Source organism: Molossus molossus, unplaced genomic scaffold, assembly GCF_014108415.1.
Source record: "Molossus molossus isolate mMolMol1 unplaced genomic scaffold, mMolMol1.p scaffold_m16_p_12, whole genome shotgun sequence".
Classification (NCBI taxonomy): Eukaryota; Metazoa; Chordata; class Mammalia; order Chiroptera; family Molossidae; genus Molossus; species Molossus molossus.
The window spans coordinates 61,928,379-61,946,830 of NW_023425347.1; the positions used below are offsets into that span (position 1 = coordinate 61,928,379).

Here is an 18,452-nt window from a genome sequence, read left to right on the forward strand (position 1 = left end):
GCGGTTTTCCGATGTGAAGCGCATCCTCCCTCCCGGAGGCCTGGTTTTACGTTGAGACAGAGTGTGGCCCTCAGGAGAAGCTCCCCTGTGTCCCAGGTCGTGGGACCCCTGTGTCTCTGTGGCAGGTCACGCCAGCTCAACCTGCTGAGTTTTGGAAAAGCGTGAGCAAGGGCAAGCTGGAGTTATTTCCATCTCCCCTCCTCCAAGTCCTCTCCCCCACACCTTGCAGATCAGCAGCCTTGGGAAAGCTCCCCCTTGGTGGGGAGATGTGAGGCTGACCAGGTTCAGTGTGGTTGTGGGAGAGAGAGGCGGACTTCTGTTTTGCCCTCTCTGATGTTCCAGGATATGCATTGGCGTCCACCATGTCAGCTCATCTCCATGGCAACACAGCATCGCCAGTGCCATTTGCCCCATCTTGTTATACAGGGAGGAGGAAATGGTCAGACTGTTATCACTTGCTCAGTATCACACAGCCGGTCCGCAGCGGGCTGGAGCATGACCTTAGGCTTGTCAATAACAAATACTCAATGTCGGTGATAAGCTAGGCATCGCTAGCAAGGATTACAGCAGCAACACAGGTAGAAAGTTAGGCAATTTGGAGAAAAATGTACAAAAGGGCATGTTAGCTAATAACATTTTTATGCGATAAGCTAAAGTGATTATGCAACTTTTTATGCTCGGCGAACAGGAATAAAGATCAAAAAAGAAATATGGGATATTCTTCACTTTATTTTATTTATTTTTTTTAACCCTCACCCAAGGATATTTTTCTATTTATCTTCAGATAGAGTGGGAGGGAGGTGGAGAGAGAGAAAGAGAGAGGAAGAGAGAGAGAAATATCGATCGGTTGCCTCCCATGGGACCCCAACCAGGGCCAGGGACGAACTGCAACCCAGGTAAGTGCCCTTGACTGGAATCGAACCCATGACTCTTTGGTCCCCAGGGTCGATGCTCTAACCACTTAGCAACCCGGCCAGGGTTTATTCTTCATTTTAAAAGGAGGATTTTGTTTTATTGTTTTGAAGGTCAACAAATACCCACTCAATATATTTATATATCTATCTATCTATATCTATATCTATATCTATCTATCTATATATTTATATTTATATACCTGCATTGTTTTCGGGTTCTGTTTCGGGTGCTACGGATGCAGCAGTGAGCCAGTCAGAAACGTCTGCCTTTTAGCACTAATATTCTGGCGGAGAAGACAAATACATGTCCATATGTATATGGCCAGAAGCACAGGGCGAAAGCACAAAGCAGGGAAGGGTTTGAGGATGGGAGGCTGGAGGAGAGGCTACTATTTTCAAAGGGATCACTTCTGAGGGAGGGGAGGGAGTTGATTATGAGGGTGTCTTGGTGGTAAAGGTGGCTAGAAATGGTCTGATTCTGGTCAGAAAAGGTAGAGTCAGCAGGATTTACTGAAGGATAGGACAAAGACAATGTGAAAGAAAGCGACTCCCAGGTGCAAAACCTGGGCACCTGGAAGAACTGACGTTTGATGAGATGGTTTCAGATGGAACAGGTTTGCAAAGAGATCGGGACTCAGTTTCAGACACTGTACCTCGGAAGGTGAGGGGCCAAGTAGGCTGTTGGATACTTGGTTTCTAGTTCAAGGGAGAGGCCCAGGCAGGTGGTGTGATTAGGATAACAGAGCTTCACGATCTAGCGTGATGCTGGGCGCATTGTCGTGTTTGGTGTACGCTACTGTGGTGGTTTTGAAATTTGCCTCCCCTTCTCTGACATTTCTCCCATCAAGAGGTAGAGTCTGTGCTTCTTTCCCTTGAATCTGGGCAGATTCTGTTTGGCCAATAGAGTGTGACACAGGTGACCTGATGTGAATTTTGAGGCCGTGTATAAGAAGCCACGCAGTGTCCACCTCATTCACGAGAACACTCCTCTCGCAGTCCTCTGCCCCCACAAAAGAGGTCTGCACCCTAAGGCTTTCCTGCTGGAGATACTAAGCCTAGCATCCTGGCATTCCCACCGGGCTAGACGCAGGGCCCTCCAGACCAGCGCCCCACCAGGAGATGCCACTGAGGGAATTTTATCAACACCCCGTGGGACAGAAGAATCGCCCAGATGAGCATTGCCCAAATTCTTAGCCCACAAAACCATGTGATATGGAAAAATGGCTATTGTTTTAGGCCACTCCATTTTGGAGGGGTTGGTTTTGCATCGATAGATATCTGAACAATTGTATAGTTTAGACACCCACACAGAGAAAGTTTGCTGAGTTTCTCTTTTTCTAAATCTGAGAGTGAAGTTCTATCCTCATGCGTTTCCCCTGCCCGGTAAGTTTTCCTGGTCACACAGTCTTGGCAAGAGAAAACATCCCGTTTCTGAGCTGTGAATGTTTTCGGGTGGAATGCTTATGAAATAATACTTTAATGAATGAGAATTGGAGTTGGAGTTGAAAGACCTACATTTATGTTTACTTCAGCCTCTTATTAGTCAAGTGATTTGAGCAAGTCAATGAATAGTAAAATATAGGCCATGGAAGATTTCTCAAAGACCCACTAGTCTAAGAAGCCCTGTTTTAGAGACGGGAGACTCAAAGCCCACAGGGAGAAAGTGACGACGTGCTTGGTGGCTGCCCATCCATGGCGCCTCACCTCCAGCGGATGTTCCACAAATGCGGTGGTTAATTTTGCGAGCAAACTTGGAGGCAGCAGATCACCAGGCCCCACTCTTTCATGACTGGATAGATGTTCACAACTACCTTCTGTGAGCAAGCCCTATCCAGACTTCTGAGGGGAGGCCTATTGCAGAGGCCGTCTAGTTGCCCATTTTTGCGGCGGGGGTGGGGGGGATGTCAAGAACACAGACACTTGAGCATTACATGAGAAGCAGAATGATGCAGAAAGGCCCCCGTTTCAGTGACGCCCTGAGAACGGGTGCTGAGCCCACATGGGTTCATCCCGGGTGCACTGGGGGACCTGGTATGTGAGCTGAACACCGGCGGAGGAGTGGGTAGCACTTCATCAGGGAAAGAGGGGCAGCGTGGGAAAGTAGCAGAGGTGACAATATGATGGGGTGAAAGTTCAGAGGATGCTCCTGCAGTGAGAGGTGGATGAAGCAGACATTTCTTTCTTTTTAAAAGTAATTAAAAAGAAAAAAGAGAGCAGCCAGCATCAAATCCCAGAAGGAAAATAGGGGCCAGATATTGAAAGACCCTGAATGCCTCTTACACTTTATCTCACAAACCAAGGGGGCCACTGAGGGACTTGACCTCTAACAGGGAGGTGAACTGAATGTTCCCCGAGGCCTTGTCATGCTCTGACGTTCTGGGCCTGCAAAAATTTCTCAAGGTCCTATACGCCTTGTTTTGGCCAGAGTTGTGTCTAGAACCCAGGTCCCAAATGCCCATGAAACCACTTAGCAAGTCCTCAAGAACAATTCTAGAGATTTTTGTCCTGAATAATCTGATTTTAATGAAAAAGTCACAAGACAGGGTAACATGTAAAAAGAAAAGTTCCAGCCAGCCAACTGAGAAGCACAGTACTGTAAAGAGGGTCTATTGTCAACGAGCTTACTCTTGGGAGAGCAGAGAGCCCTGGGGGTTAAGGTCAGTCAGGGGTGAGGCTTCTTAGGAGTTCACGAGAATTTCTGAGGAGAGAAAAGGGAGTATCATTTAATCAGCCACAATTCTGAAAGACAGGCTCCTCCCTCCGCCTTTGCGGAGACTCTACTGCACAGCCCCTGACTGTGTTCGATCCTGATGGTGAAACACACAGTGGCCTGTACACCTGCAGGCGGTGTCCAAGCAGCCAGTCCTCACCCAGCAGCACTGACCCCAGCACTCCCCACTGTTAGCTTCCCACCGAGTCAGGCTGTCTCTTCTCCCGACATATCACAGTCCCCACCAGAACGATGGTTGTAACAGCTGAGTCTGATGGTGTCGCTCCCCAGCTGAATCCCCTGCAGTGGCCCCCATTGCCTGCGGGGTAGAGCCCAGCCCTTTGCCTGGCTGATGGAGCCAAGGTGCTCCTCCTCCAGCCTCCCGGCCCACATCGCTGGGTCCCAGCCTGTTACTTCTGCAGGAACACTCTTTTCTCCAGAAGGCGTAACTTCATTGCACTGAAGATTCAGCTAAGAGATCACCTCCATGAAAAGCCTCCCCTAGCCCTCTGGTCACAGATGGTCTTTCCACACCTTGCAAGACCCCGCCCTTTGAACAGACAAAGATCTGGACTATGAGGCCTGGAAAGGAAGGACTAGGTGTTGCTCACACAGGCGGGACGGACTGGTACTTGAGTTCATGGACCGAGGCAGCCGGGGCGGTTTCATTCCCAGCTCCCCCATTTACTAGCTGTTCAGCTTTGAGCAGGTTATTTCCTCTCTCTGCACCCCAGTTACCTCATTTGTAAAGGGAGGTCATACTGTTTACCTCTTAGCCGTCAACCGCGTTTTATATAAAGAGCTTAGAATAGCTCAGTGAGCCTGAAAGGCAGGTAATTCTACAAACTAAAATCACACTACGTTAGAATGAAAACTGGACTGCTGTGGGTTGAACTGAGTCCCCTCCCACCAAACCTCATGCTGAAGTCCTCACTCCCAGTGACTCAGGAGACCCACCTGATTTGGAGATTGTGTCTTTATGGAGTAATTGAGTTAAAGTGAGGTCATTAGGGCAGGCCTATCCTCGTATGACTAGTGCCTTACAGAAAGGAGGAATGGGGTGGGTATTCCAAAAAGGTGGACCCAGAAACACACCCGGAGGGGAGACGCTATGAAGAGGCAGGGAGAACCCCTGTGAACATGAAGACAGATGTCTCCAGGCCAAGGACAAAGGCCTGAAACAGAGGCTCCCTCAACCCTCAGAAGGAACCTTGATCTCGGACTTCCAGCCTCCAAAACCCCGAGCCCATAAATTTCTGTGTTTAACCCCAGCGTCAGGGGGACCTTGCGAGGGCAGGCCTCGTGCTCACGGTGGGCCTCGTCAGCAAACTAATTTGGAGAATTCGTGTGAATGCTCCGTTCAGTGCCCCTCCCCCACCAACCTGGGAGGCGTCAGTACCACGTTGCTATTTTGACCTCTCCAGAAAAGACAGGTGTGTTTAGCTCTTTAGACAAGAAATCTGAGAAGTGTTTATTACCACTGAGCGTGGAAAACACAAAAGGGAAGGGAAAAATCTGAGGACCATGGTCAGCATTCCTTCCTCCCTGGTCACGGACTCTGGGTTTGATTTTCCTCCTCTGTAGAAATCTAAAATAGCAAACTCTTGGGATAGTTTTTAAAGACCAATTTGAACCTTTTGTTAGGGCATGCTAAAGATAGAGAAGTTACAAATAATATGCTTCGTAAATAATAAGCAATTTGGGGTCACAATACTGGAAACATTTAAAGTTTTACTTCTTAATCTTCGATACTACTATTGCTATAGTAATATCTGTACGGACAAGGCACAGCCAGGATTCAGACACACACATCTCTGACTCCCGAGTGCTGTGCTTAACTCTTGGTTCGGTTCCTCTTTATTATGACCACAATGAGTGTATGTTAGACAGACATTCTTTAAAATGTTGTAAATCAGTGCTTGTCTTATTTATTATTGTATTATTTATTATCATTAACCTACTTTCGCCCACCCTTGTATGTAGAGCAGGCACTGTCAGTAGGCAGGTGGGCACTCCCAATGAGAGACCCAGAGAGGTTGAATAACTTGCTGGAGGTCACACAGCCAGGAGACAGTGACACTGAGATTAAAACCCAGAAGCTAAAGGTTTAAAGGACACACCCTGCAAGAGTTCCTCTCTCCCAGAAACTCCAGGAGCATCAGCCTGTGGAAAGCAGAGAGCTAGCTGTCGATGCAGAGGCACCCACCACACCAGCACCAGGGAACCCAAGGACACAACTTCCTCTGAGCCTCTGCTTAGAGAAACAAAAGCAGTTTTGACCATATACAACCCCCGGAGAAAATGGCAGAGTCAAAACATTCTAACTGACCCTCAAGTCTCTTTCAGAAAAGACATCTCTGCGTAGTACGCATTCACAGAGAAAAACGGTAAGAAATCTCCCAGCAAAAGACAGCCTGGAAAGGCCCTTCATCTACAAAGTTGTTTCAAAATACAGCTGCGGCTGTTTGAGCGCTTGCCAGTGAACACTTGAACACACCATGGGAGAAGGTGTTCCTCCTTCAGCGCGGGGGGTAAATCTCCACTATCTTTAGCAGTGCAAAAGAGGTTCCAACTTTTAGCTTCACAAGCCTGACTCAGGAGAGAATATTCAGCTGGTAGACTCTCCACTGGGAATGTTTGCTGTAGTGTGGTCTGCTGCTGCCCCGGAGCGAGTGGAGCTGGGCTGGCAGGGAGGGGCGGGGATCCCTGCTGTGCCTCTGCCTGCCCAGCACCGGGTGAGGAGGGCCACGCACACCCAGGGGAAGCCGTGGAGTGCTGCAGGGGCGAGGATCCAGAGGTTCAAGTTTAAGCTCTATCCCTTGGGACATTAACTCCGCGACCTATCTGTTTTCCTATCTGAAAAGTTGGAATAATAACATCTTGGTTTATATCTTATTAAAATGGTTCAAACCTTTACAGAAGTTGTTTTTCTCTGGGTTCATTCTCCCACCCAGACAGGTAGAAAAGGTGTTGTTTGGAACTCGCTTGGGCCTATCAGTGAGTCCATGTGACTTTGGGCAAACCTTCAGAATCTTCATCTGTAAACTGACAGGTAAACTAAGAGAGTCTTCAAACGCTACTCTGACTGGTACTCAACGATTTTATATTTAAACTGGTATCAAAGGAGAATGTCTGGTTTGTGGGGAGGAGGTGCAGATCAGTGATGGTTCTTTTATTTATTGGTAAACCCAGTGTTTTACTCCAAGTAGAATCTGGAACAACAAATCATAGCTTAATTACCTCCATTTTGCTTTATACTGTTCTGGCTCATGAACTCAAAATGTAGTATGATAGTTAACGGCATCGAATAGCTTCATGTCAAACATTTAGTTCAAATTCTGGCCCGTGACTTTCAAGCCATGTGTTGAGATGGTGGCATCACTAGATAGTGGGTCCCTGAGGAGTATGAGAAGTAGAACCCCTCCAGCTCATGTCAGATGTGTAGCACATGAGCACACACATGGCTGAGAGAGAGAGAGACCTTTAGGTTAATCCACGAAGATTTAGGAGTTGCTTGGTCACAACAAACCTAGCCTGTCCTGACCACTGTGTACCCTGACATTTCCTTTCCAGAGCATGTACCTTGGTTTCCTGTTGCTGCTGTAACAAATGGTCACAAACTTGGTGGCGTAATGCACCACAGATTCATTCTCTGGGAGCTCCAGGTGTCAGAAGTCTGAAATGGGTCTGCAGGGCTAGTTCCTTCCGGAGGCTCCAGCCAAGAGTCGGCGTCCTTGCTTTTTCCGCGTAGAAGCCATCACTCATCTGTCCATGGCCCCTTCCTCAGGCTTCGAAACCAACACCTGGCACCTTTTCTTCTCTCTGACCTCTGATCCTTGCGTCTTCTAAACACTGACTTTCCTCCCTCACTCTTATAAAGACCCACCTGAATCACCCAGGATAATCTCCCCATCTCGAGACCTTTTAACCCAATCACATTTCCAAATCCCCTTTACCATGTCAGGAAACAAGTTCACAGATTCTGAGGATTAGGGCATGGACCTCTTTGGGAGGGGTTATTGTTAAGCCCATCACAGTTCTGACCATTACTCACCACAAAGTTTTTGTGTTTTTTTTTTTTTTGTTCAGGTGGAGTAGGGGGGGGGAGAGAGAGGAACAGAGAGAGAGAGAAACATCGATGTGAAAGGGACACATCGAGTGGCTGCCACCCTCACAACAGACCAGGGCCGGGGACAAACTGCAACCGAGGTACGCGCCCTTAGCGGGAACCGAACCCGGGTCTCTCAGGACCGCAGGCCGACGCTCTAACCGCTGAGCCAAACCGGCCAGGGCTTTTGTGTGTTTTTTAAAAAGATTTTTTAAATATTGCTTTTTAGAGAGAGAGGAAGGGAGACAGAGAAACATTCATGTGAGAGTGAAACCCCGATGGGCTGCCTCCTGCACGCCCCCTACTGGGGGATGAGCCTGCAACCTTTCAGTGCCTGGGATGACGCCCAACTGCCTGAGCCACACAGCCAGGGCTCCACCACGTTTTGTGTGCGTGTTTTCAGAGCATGTGTCACAAATTCTAGAAAGAAAAAATTGTGTCAATATCTATTAAATGTCTCCCACCCCAGGAAGAGGAAGTGCCTATTTTTATTCATTGTTCTCTCTCCTGATGGCTTAAATGGTTGAGTAACAACAATGATGACAACCATAATAGATAACATTTGGGGAGCTAGGCACACTGTACTTCGTCTTCCTGTGAATAATATAATTTAATCTGCACAACAGCCTGGCAAAGATAAGTCACATTGCTGCTCCTGTTTTCAAGTGGAGAAAATGAACCTCAGCGGGTTTCAGTAACTCGCCCCCAAGGCCACTCGACTACTAAGGGATGGATCCAGGATTTGACCCAAACCTGTCTGACCCCAGAGATTTTCACAAGAACTTTGTAAGGTAAACAGAACAAATACAATTATGTGCATTTAAAATAGTGACCAAAAAATACCTTCAGTTGGTCAACACGTGTTTTAGCTAACTTTTCCAGGACATGATAAGTTCTGTAAGAAGCAATTTCTATATGGTCCTCTAAGACTGTGGTTAACACATTTCATGTGTGCGTCATTTGATCAGAATGAATGCATTAACTGTTTGCTCTGTGAGAGGCATCAAGTTAGAATCGGGGATTTCTAATCCATAGCACAACTTCCAAACCAGAAGGTACCCCAATCTACAGACAAACCAACTGAGGCTCTAGATCACCGCGTGCCCAGTTTCCATCTTACTTCTCTCAAAACAATGCAATGTGTGTGATTTTTCTTCTTTTTGCCAGCATCATCCGAAGTCAAAGCCCTATTATTTCCTCTTGTCAATTAATGCAAAGAAAAATCTCAGTTAATGTTTAATGAAGCCATGCACTTTAGTTAGCAAAGCTGGTCTCATTCTGCCCTTCGATTATTCTGACTGTTTTTACCTCAAGCTAGGGTCACCAGGCTGATCAATTCAACACCATCTCTATCTAGTTGCCTTTGTCATTTTTTTCCTTGCCAGGGTCCCCGTTCGCGTTTTGCAGGTGCAGATGACAGTAATAAGAGAAACTTCTAGGACAGAGTGCCAAATAGCTGTGTGGACTGAGCCTGCAGGGCAGAATGGGAGGTTTGAGGAGTGACTGGGTCCTGTGTTGCTGTCCATTGTTCTGAACGAGCATTGTTGGCCAGACTGGGTGCCAGGCGGGAGATGGAGAGGAGTGGGAGAAGGAAGGCAGTTCTGTGCGATGGTTTCACAATGGGAGTAGAACCAGTGGGGTAGACTGGAGCAACAGCTGCAAGAAACCCCATGGACACTTCATGTCAGTGAATACGGAGCCAGAGGGGGGCCAAAATGGAAGCATTTTGATTATTGGAAACTTAAAATGCCACCCTATTAGAACAGATAACATTTTCTCATCTGAAACCAGCAACCAATTAATTCTGTATAGATTTTCTAAACATGTCTTTTTTGCCACAGGTAATCATTTCATCATTGTCGAAAGCACCATGATAATCAAGGTCATCAAAGACATCAATGTCCTTCTCCTCTTTATCAGTCTTTATCCATATCACAACTGTCTTTATCAAAATCTCATTACTTTGGACCCCCTCTGTGCCAGGCACCCAGCCAGGGTTGATGTCCACGGCAGTGCTAGGATGTGAATAGTCGTGTCCCCATTTTACTCAGAGACCTGAAACACTAGCCCCGCCAGAATTCATACAGACAGGATTTCAACCTAAGACTTTTCAAGCCCATGTCCTGCACCTGACTGCTGCACTCAAAGCGGCTCTCCCTCGAGGGAGGAGGGGGATGGAAAGCACAGTAACTGTAACTAACGCTGTGGAGGGAGGTGCATGGATTCTGGGAGCACACACGCCCGAGGAAGATGTCCTCGGGGCTGCAGCTGAGCCGAGCCACGCAAGACAGCCATTTTTCAGAGAACAGGGAAAGGAGCATTCCAGGCCGAGATGGGATGCGCGCGGAAGCGTGGAGGCACGCATTGCTTCGACAAATAGTTCCTGGCGTCTCTGCCCCGGGCGCTAGGGCAGCAAACCCGGGGTGAACCCAGGGGAGGCATGCCCCCTGTGCAGTGATGAGCCCGACCACAGAAGACTGGAAGCTTTAGGAACAGTGTTTAGAGAGGGCGATGAGAGGAAGAGAAGCCATTAATACTAAACCGTATTGTGTGTTACCACGCATTTCCACCTGCTGACGACATAGCAGGTACTCACCTAGGTATGGAGGGATGACTGAGTGGCTGATCTCCGTTGTCCTTTAGAACAGCCCATTTGCTTATAAATCCCTTGAGGACAGAGAACTCTTGTTCACCACTGTCAACGCGTATATCTGTGTGTGTGTGTGGGGGGGGGGGGGCAGGGCGCCGTGCAGTCCAGGGTACACAGTTGACACATTAGTGTGTGCGAAAGGTTGGTGTGATCACACGTGACGACTGTCCCTGCAGATATGCCGCTTGGGAGAGGGGTTCACACCTGATAGAGGATTGACATTTGTTGACTGAATCAACGAATGTCTGAAAGGCAGGAAGGACGGCGAGACGGAGATGACCGCTACTCACCATCATACTGGTGCAGGAGGCATTTGTTAGCTCTGGGCGGTGGACCGGCATCCCTTCCACAGGCAGGGAAGAGACAAAGCGGCTGCCTCGAAACACACATTTCGTGAGTGGGAGAGCTCAGTGTGGGACCCAGGCCTCTCCTAGTCAATGCTTCTGCATTTTTTATGTTTTACTCCAGCACGCGGTTTCTCCGTAAATCCACCCGTTTATGGTTGCCTCCGAGGGGCCACGGATGCTTCTTTCCTAGGAAACAGCTGGGCTGAAACCTGTGCTGTTGGCCTCACACAGCTGGACCGCCCCAGGCGAAGTGAATGGGGAGCCGGAGGCCTTGTCGGGGTTGGCGGGTAACTGACGGCTGCCGGGAACCGCTCTCACAAGAGGCTCTGGCTTCGCTGGCTTCTCAGTAAAGAAGATCCAGAGCTTTAGTGCGGGATTAGCAGAATTCATACTCAGAGAGCACAGGCTGCCAAGCTCCAGTTGTGGCCGAAGGAACTTTGTCCCGGATAAAGGGCATCACAAACATTCTGTTGTTGCGTTTATTGACTGTCTGGAGGCAAGAGCTGAGGCTGTGCGCAGTGTGTTAGAGCTGGGGTGCTGGGTCTGAACGTCCAGGCGGCCTCCTGTGAGCTCCCTGGTCTTAGGGAAGCAACGTGGCCCCTGCAGCTTTGGTTTCCTCATCTGCAAAATGCAACTCATCATTTCTAGCACTGTGGAGTGCTGAACAGAACTCGTGAGAGGCCCAACCCAATGGGTAGACTGAAAAGAGCCTGCGTTCTGGAATGGGATTTGATTTTGTTGTTGTTGTTGTTAATCCTCACCGAAGGATATTTTCCCATTGATTTTTAGATAGAGTGGAAGCGGGGGGGGAGAAAGAGAGAGAGAGAGAGAGAGAGAGAGAGAGAGAAACATTGATGTGAGAGAGACACATTGGTTGGTGGCCTCCCACACAACCCGGGCCCTTGGGGGCCTGGGATTGAACCTGCGACCCAGGTATGTGCCCTTGATCAGGAATAGAACCTGCAACCATTTGGTGTGCAGGCCGCTGCTCTAACTGCTGAGCCACACTGGCCAGGGTGAGATTTGATTTTTAAATCTAAATTTACCTCTGAATAATGATGCAAACTTTGACAACACTAATAGTGATCATAACAATAATAATAATAGCTCACATTTCTAGAAAACAGGCGCAAGGCCCTGTGTCGAACACTTCACATGGGGTGTCTGAAGGAACAGGCAGCACAGAGTAAATACTACTGCCCTTGCTGTCTTGTTGATGAGCTTCACGAAGGTGAAGCTCAAACATCCAGCTGCAGGACGAGGTCGGGATTCCAGCACAGACTGTCTGACTCCAACGCCCACAATGTGGCTGTTAGCCTCACAGCTGCACTACTCTCTCTCCGAGCCTCAGTCTTCTTATCTACATGGCGGAGTTAATAATGTCTGCCCTGCCAGGGGTCAGGAGACTGGGCTGTTTCAGGAAAGCACGGATTGCGAGCTGCAGGCTCGGGAATGGCGCGCGTGGGGCGCCGCGGCGGCGGCGGGGAGACGAAGGTGATGCGCTCCAGGTCTTAAGGGTGCCTTCCTCTGCTATTGTTGGAGAGAGAAGGGCCTGCACGGACAGAAAACCAGACAGAAGCTGCTTTCTCTTCTGTAAGAAACACAACCACATCATCTAACACCTGTAAAACCTGTCTCCGCCGCATTTAGAATGGTGTCTTTGATTTCTCTGGCCGCTGCTTCATGCAGCTGGGACCCTCCTATAAAAAGCAAATCTCAGAAATTGAAATGGCCACACGGGCTACAGCGTTCACATCATAGGGTGTAGGGTGAAAGCAGTAAAGTGGCTCAAAGAAGCCATTCAAGCTGCTATTTTCAGTGTTCGGTACCTTGCACTTTAAATAAAACCGTCATAAAGCCAGAGGACACTGAGTGGCTGTTCTGGCGGGGGTGCGAGGGGGCAGCACGGAGAGCAGGAAGCCCTCGCAAATAAGGACGCTCTGTGGTCGGATTTTCCAGCGAGCTGGCAGCCTGCTTCTGGGAGCTCTCCCCGCGCCTCCACCAAGCGCCAGTGCCAAGGGGGCACGGGAAATGTCGGGGAGGCCGGGCAGGGGTAGGCTGAGGCCTGGCCCGTGTGCAGAGATCATAAATTCTGGTTTCAGGCCCTTAGCCCCAGACTGTTCACTGAGCAGAACCTGAGCCCCTTTGCTGGGAGCTGCATTTTGAACATGGCCTCTGAGAAGACATAGCCCAGTTCTCCTCTGAGGCCCTCACCCCCACCGTAAGATGTAGTTGACCAGCAACATTTTAGTATCTTGATGCATCTTGAATCCATTGTGGTTTGAGGTTTCTCTCTCTCTCTCTTTTTTATTTTTTAGATTTTTGCTTTTCTGATTTCCTAAAAGACATCATGACCCTCATTTGTTTGACGTGAATAGCTGTCTTCTTTGCTTTTCAACATGCTCCAGGGTTTCTATACAGGCCAGGCCTTGAGTGAGGGAACAGGGAGGTGGCGGTTTCTGATGCACCATCTCCCTGGATTGTCGGAAGGTATTTTGAACCATAAAAATGCAGATGTGTGTTGGTAAGTTTGCCTTCGGTGGTTTGCAGGGCCTTTCATGGTGCAATCTCAGCCCCTTCTTCCACCCCTCCCCCTCTCCCTTCTCAGCCACAATCCCCACTCAGCAAACCCACACTGGCCAGCTCTCTCAGGCTTCGGATCTTACAACTGTCCCCTTTCCCCGTAATGCCCACCTTGTGGACAGGCAAGCTCCTGCTGGTTCTTCATGTCTGGCTTTCTCCAGGAAGGTCTTTGCAGTCCCAGGCCTGGCCGTCTTGCCCTCTGCCTGCCCTGGCCCTGCCCATCACAGCAGGGACTGCGGGCCACCACCACTGCTCCTCGTCCATCGTTGCTGTAAGACTGGGCCCCACGAGGTAAGCCCCGTGTCTGCTCGTTCATTTATGTTTCTCACAGTAGGCATGCGACAAATAATTGTTGGATGAGATTGGGAAAAGGCAAGTGAAGGTCTGAGACTGGAGCAAGGGCATGCCGTAGAATAGAGGTCGTTTGAAAGCGTCACAGGCTTCGGTGTCAGGGCTCCGAGCTCGGGTCAGACACTCCTTAGCGACATGACCTGAGCAGGCTTCAGAAACTCTGATCCTTGGCTTTGTCCCCATCCTCAAGGACACAGCCAGGAGCCCACTGTACGGATCACAGTAACTAAGAGAGGATACATGTGGCCATGCCCAGCGCCTGGAGACACAGAACATAACGAGGTGTACCATAAGAATTCAATCACCTTTCATATTTTTTGGTCTGAAATTACTCCTGATTTGTCTTCAGTTCCCTCCATTCATAGATACAACCAAATGCTTTCCAATCAGTGCATTTTAATTCAAAAGAACACATATTGCCCATTCATGCTCTGCGGGCCTGGGCGTAGTGACAGATGCATGAGTTAAAAAATACAGCCTGGTCCATGCCCCGGAGGACGTCACAGTGTGAGTGAAGTGGGGGTTAAACGGACACATAGATCATGTTAATAAAATTGAATAAACAGCAAGGTAAAGGTAAGCAAAAGGCACTGTGAAGTATGGAACAGTCACCCTTAGTCCAGCCTAGGCTCTGGAAGGAGCTTCTGGGAGGGATTGATAACGCAGCTAAATCTCAAAAGATTGAGTAAGTTCAGCCAGGTGGATAAGAATTGAAAGGCATTCCAGGGAACAGCATGAACCAATGCACAGAGGCAAGTTCCGTTTCCCTGGAGGGGTGAGTCAGGGGCAGGCAGCGGTGGGAAAGGAAGCTGGAGATGGAGACAGGAGATGATCAGAGGGCTTAGTGTGTACGGCTAAGGGATGTATGCTTTACCGTCAGGGTAATGAGGAACCACTGAAGGGTTTAACAGAGGAGTACCATGATCAGAACTGCATTTTATTTTATTTTATTTTTCTATCCTCACCCAAGGACATTTTTCCATTTTTTTGTTCAGATAGAGTGGGAGGGAGAGAGAGGAGAGAGAGAGAGAAATATCCATGTGAAAGGGACACATCGAGTGGTTGCCACCTGCACAACCAACCAGGGCCGGGGACAAACTGCAACCAAGGTACATGCCCTTAGTGGGAACCGAACCCGGGTCTCTCTGGACTGCAGGCCGACGCTCTAACCGCTGAGCCAAACTGGCCAGGGCCAGAACTGCATTTTAGATGTGTCATTGACATAAGCTTAATTTGTAGGTCCCTAAGAACATCCCCTCTAGGTCATTACCCCAGAAGTCTATTCATTCATTTCAATCAGTATTTGGCAAATATGTATTGAGTACTTGCTAGGGCGAAAGCACAGTGCTTGCACCCATGGGCTCCAAAGGGGTGCTTTCTACCTGCCGTCAATAGGTTCACAGATGCTTGGAGAAGATAAGGCACCTACTTGAGTGATTGTAGGAGGACATGAAAAGCGGTAAGAAACATAAGACCAAAAGAGATTCTCAGATGAGATACTATCAGACATGTTTCCCAATGTATTCCTGGGCCAGGTGCTGAGCTGGCTGCACAGTAAGAGATCAAGAGGATTCATAAAATATGAACTCTCCAGAGATTCCTTCAGAGGGGCAGGTTCAGGAGTCCTTGGGCTTTTCCAGTGCTAAGCCAGATGTAGACACCATTACCAGAAGTCTGAGGAGGAAGAGGTTAAGTTGCAAGGGGCCAGTGCTGAAGAGGCTTCGTGGGGTAGGGAGCATCTGAGCTGTGCCTAGAAGGAGGAGTAGAACCTAGATGGTAGATGTCTGACAAAGACATGCCAGGTGGTCAGTGCAGCATCGGCTGAAGTGGGGTGCAGGAAATGAAGGCGTCCCTTAGGAGAACCACAGGAGTTCTGCACAAAGACAACATAAAAAGGGGAAGTTGGTTTGGGACCAGATCAAGGAGGCGAAGGAGTTGATGTCTTAGTTGATAGATAGTCATGAAACATGGCTAATTTTTCAACAATGGAGTGACATACCGGACTATATTTTAGAGCTATCAGATCACGGAAGACATGTGTGAGTGAGGCCAGGTCACCAGTGAGAAGTGACTGGATGACATCTAAGTAGAAGATGACCAGCTGGACGAGGAATAACTATAGCAACAGCTACCACGTGTTAGGCTTGGAGTTAGGATACTTTTATTTATTTTTTATTCTTCTTTAAGTCTTGAGAGAACCCTAGGAAATGGATAGGAACAAGTCTGTGATCCCTACCCACAGTGCCAACATTCTGGAAGCTCTGAAAACCCCTCATTTTTCATATTGTTTTTGGTTTCGAAGGCTACTTGAAGTGATAAGATATTTTGGGGGGAGTCCTTATCTTACATTAGATGAACATCAAAATGTTTTACTACTGAAATAGTATCCCTTTGACCATGCTGCTTCAGACCACATATGCAGAATTTGTAATATATTACCTTTCTAAAATTGGAAAATTTCTGAATTCCACAGTACATCTAGCCCAGGGGTTTCGTACAGGGATTATAGCCCTAACTGGTGTTGTTCTGTGAAAGCTGGAACTCAGTCTTAGAAAACCCGAGCACTTTTCCAAGAAAGAGACAGAGCCGCAGCCTAGCTGTGGAGGGCAGGTGTGGACGGACGGGCTCTGGACAGGGACGGCTCACCCACACGTTCGCGTGCCGGACGCTGGCGAGACGCACCAGAGTCCCTGGGAGCTCCTGGAGGACGGGTCCAGAGGCTCCGTAGTTAGGGGTGCACGGCAGGAAGGCCCTCAGGAAGAAAACGGTGCAGGCAAATGGAGACAGGAGGAGTGGCCAAGTGATGGGATAGTAAATCCACCAAAAGGCTCCCGCACCAAAATACCTTCCTACTGCCCTTTAAGGTAACGAAAATCCCTAGTCCTTCTTTGAGTGAAAGCTTTAAGGCACTAAGTGAGAAAGGCTTGCTTTCTCCCATGCGCTCTAGGCTCCAACCTGCTCACCTGCAGAGACGACGGACTTCCATGTCCCTTGCCTCTCTCCAGTGAAAACCCACTAATTCTCCAGTCTCACCTCCTTTGGGGAGCACTGCCTGAGTGGGCCAAGGCAAACCAATTCTTCACTTCGCTGTATTTCTGTTGATCCCACACACAGACGTCGGTTAGGTGATTGTTTACATAAGTGCCTTTACTAAACATGGAGCAAATGTTTTGAATCGCTCTGTTTAGCTGGCCCAGATATCAGCGGGAGATAAAGCGATCTAAAGACAGTCTTTACACTAGAAAAAAATCGAGTTCAGTGGAAGAGACAGATCAGTTAACAGTTATAAGTTACAATGTGGCAAGCACTGAGACAGAAGTAAGCAGAGGGAGGCACTAGACCCAGAACCGGAAGCAGCCAGGAGTTTGGGGGATATAACACCTTGAATGAGCCCAGGTTACCCAGTGTGTCTGTCTGCTGCTCACAGCCTGTCTAGGCTTCCCAATGACTACAAGTAAAACCATAATTCCTGAACGGGGACTCTGAGTCCTGCATACACCTGCTCTACGACATGACTCCAGCTCCCACACACTGCAAAGTGGGAGCTGCCTTGGGCGTGTTCCAGGGGCAAATAAAGAAGAGGTGGAACGTTTAACCAGCGTTAGAATTCTAGGCACATGTACTTTTATCTAGGCACAAATACATATGAAGTGGGAGGAGGCCAGAGCATTGATGGATTCCAGAGAGTGACTATAAAGATCGTCCATGGGATCGAATCTGGGTGTACCGAGAAGTGAAGACAGCAAGGGACAGTAGACAGGGAAGACGTGTCAAGGCCCAGGGGTTAATTTGATGGGGCCAAAGAATTGCTGGGGTTGGGGTAATAGACTTGGCAAGTGAAGTGGGTGAGGTGGGAGGTGGTGATCCAGGAGGGGGATCTGGGAGATGGATATGCTCGAGAGGGCCCACTTACTGGTAACGAAGGTCGAAGAGGTATCGGTGGGCATTGGTGGCTGAGGTCAGTTGGAAGACAAGCTCATCGGAAATGAAACCAGGTGTCCGAAGGATTGTGTCTGTGGATCCTGAGTCGCTCATTGCCATGGGCGTTGGGGGAGAGGGGCGGGGCAGGTCTGCAATCCTCAGTGAATGGAGAGGTGTGGCCAGGGACGTGTTGATGACAGCCGGAGGGAGGGGCGGGTGATTTGGAACACTGTTTGTAGTTGTCTTTCTGAGGAAGGAGAAATGATGCCGAGGTGACAATGAGGGGCTGAGAGAACACTGTGCCCACCTGCTGGCCCGGGAGTGTGGAGTGTGGACGGAAGCAGCTGCCCCTGGGAAACATCCGGGGAAGCTGTGTCCGGCCGAGCAAGGAGGGGTCGGGCAGGTCCGTAGAAGCGAGTGAGGAGTACCGCTAACCGCTGACTGCGGGTTCCAGATCGCTCAGTGGAGGGTTGGGGAGGTGAGGGGAGAGGAAGAAATGGGGTTCAACTGGGCATACGAGAGAGATCTGTGGGAGATAACGGCCCAGGTTAGTGGGCTCCCTGAGGACGCCCAAGATGACCAGGGGCAGAAAACATGCTGGCCTGTCATTCAAGAAAGGAGTCATTGGCTCACTGTCACCCACTGTTAAGGATTGGGGGCTGAGACTGCTTTAATCCCCGATACAGGAGGTGTCGTGAGGGAGGCATGTGCTCTTATTAGGACCACGCAGAACTGTGGGTGGCCTTGAAATCAGTGCTGGGCAGAGTCATGGCTGTGGGAGGGGAGGTTTCACTGGTAGCATGGGGAGTTTTAGACCCCCCCCCCTTTACTATGCTGCATATGAGGGGCAGTCTGACCAAGAGCACTG

At 49.1% G+C, this 18,452-nt stretch overlaps 1 protein-coding gene across 1 annotated transcript in view; it reads left to right on the plus strand.

The window, feature by feature from the left end:
- The window catches only part of FYB2 (FYN binding protein 2), a 105,826-nt gene that overhangs the window by 1,180 nt on the left and 86,194 nt on the right, over positions 1-18,452 (plus strand). The gene's annotated exons all lie outside the window — the stretch shown is intronic.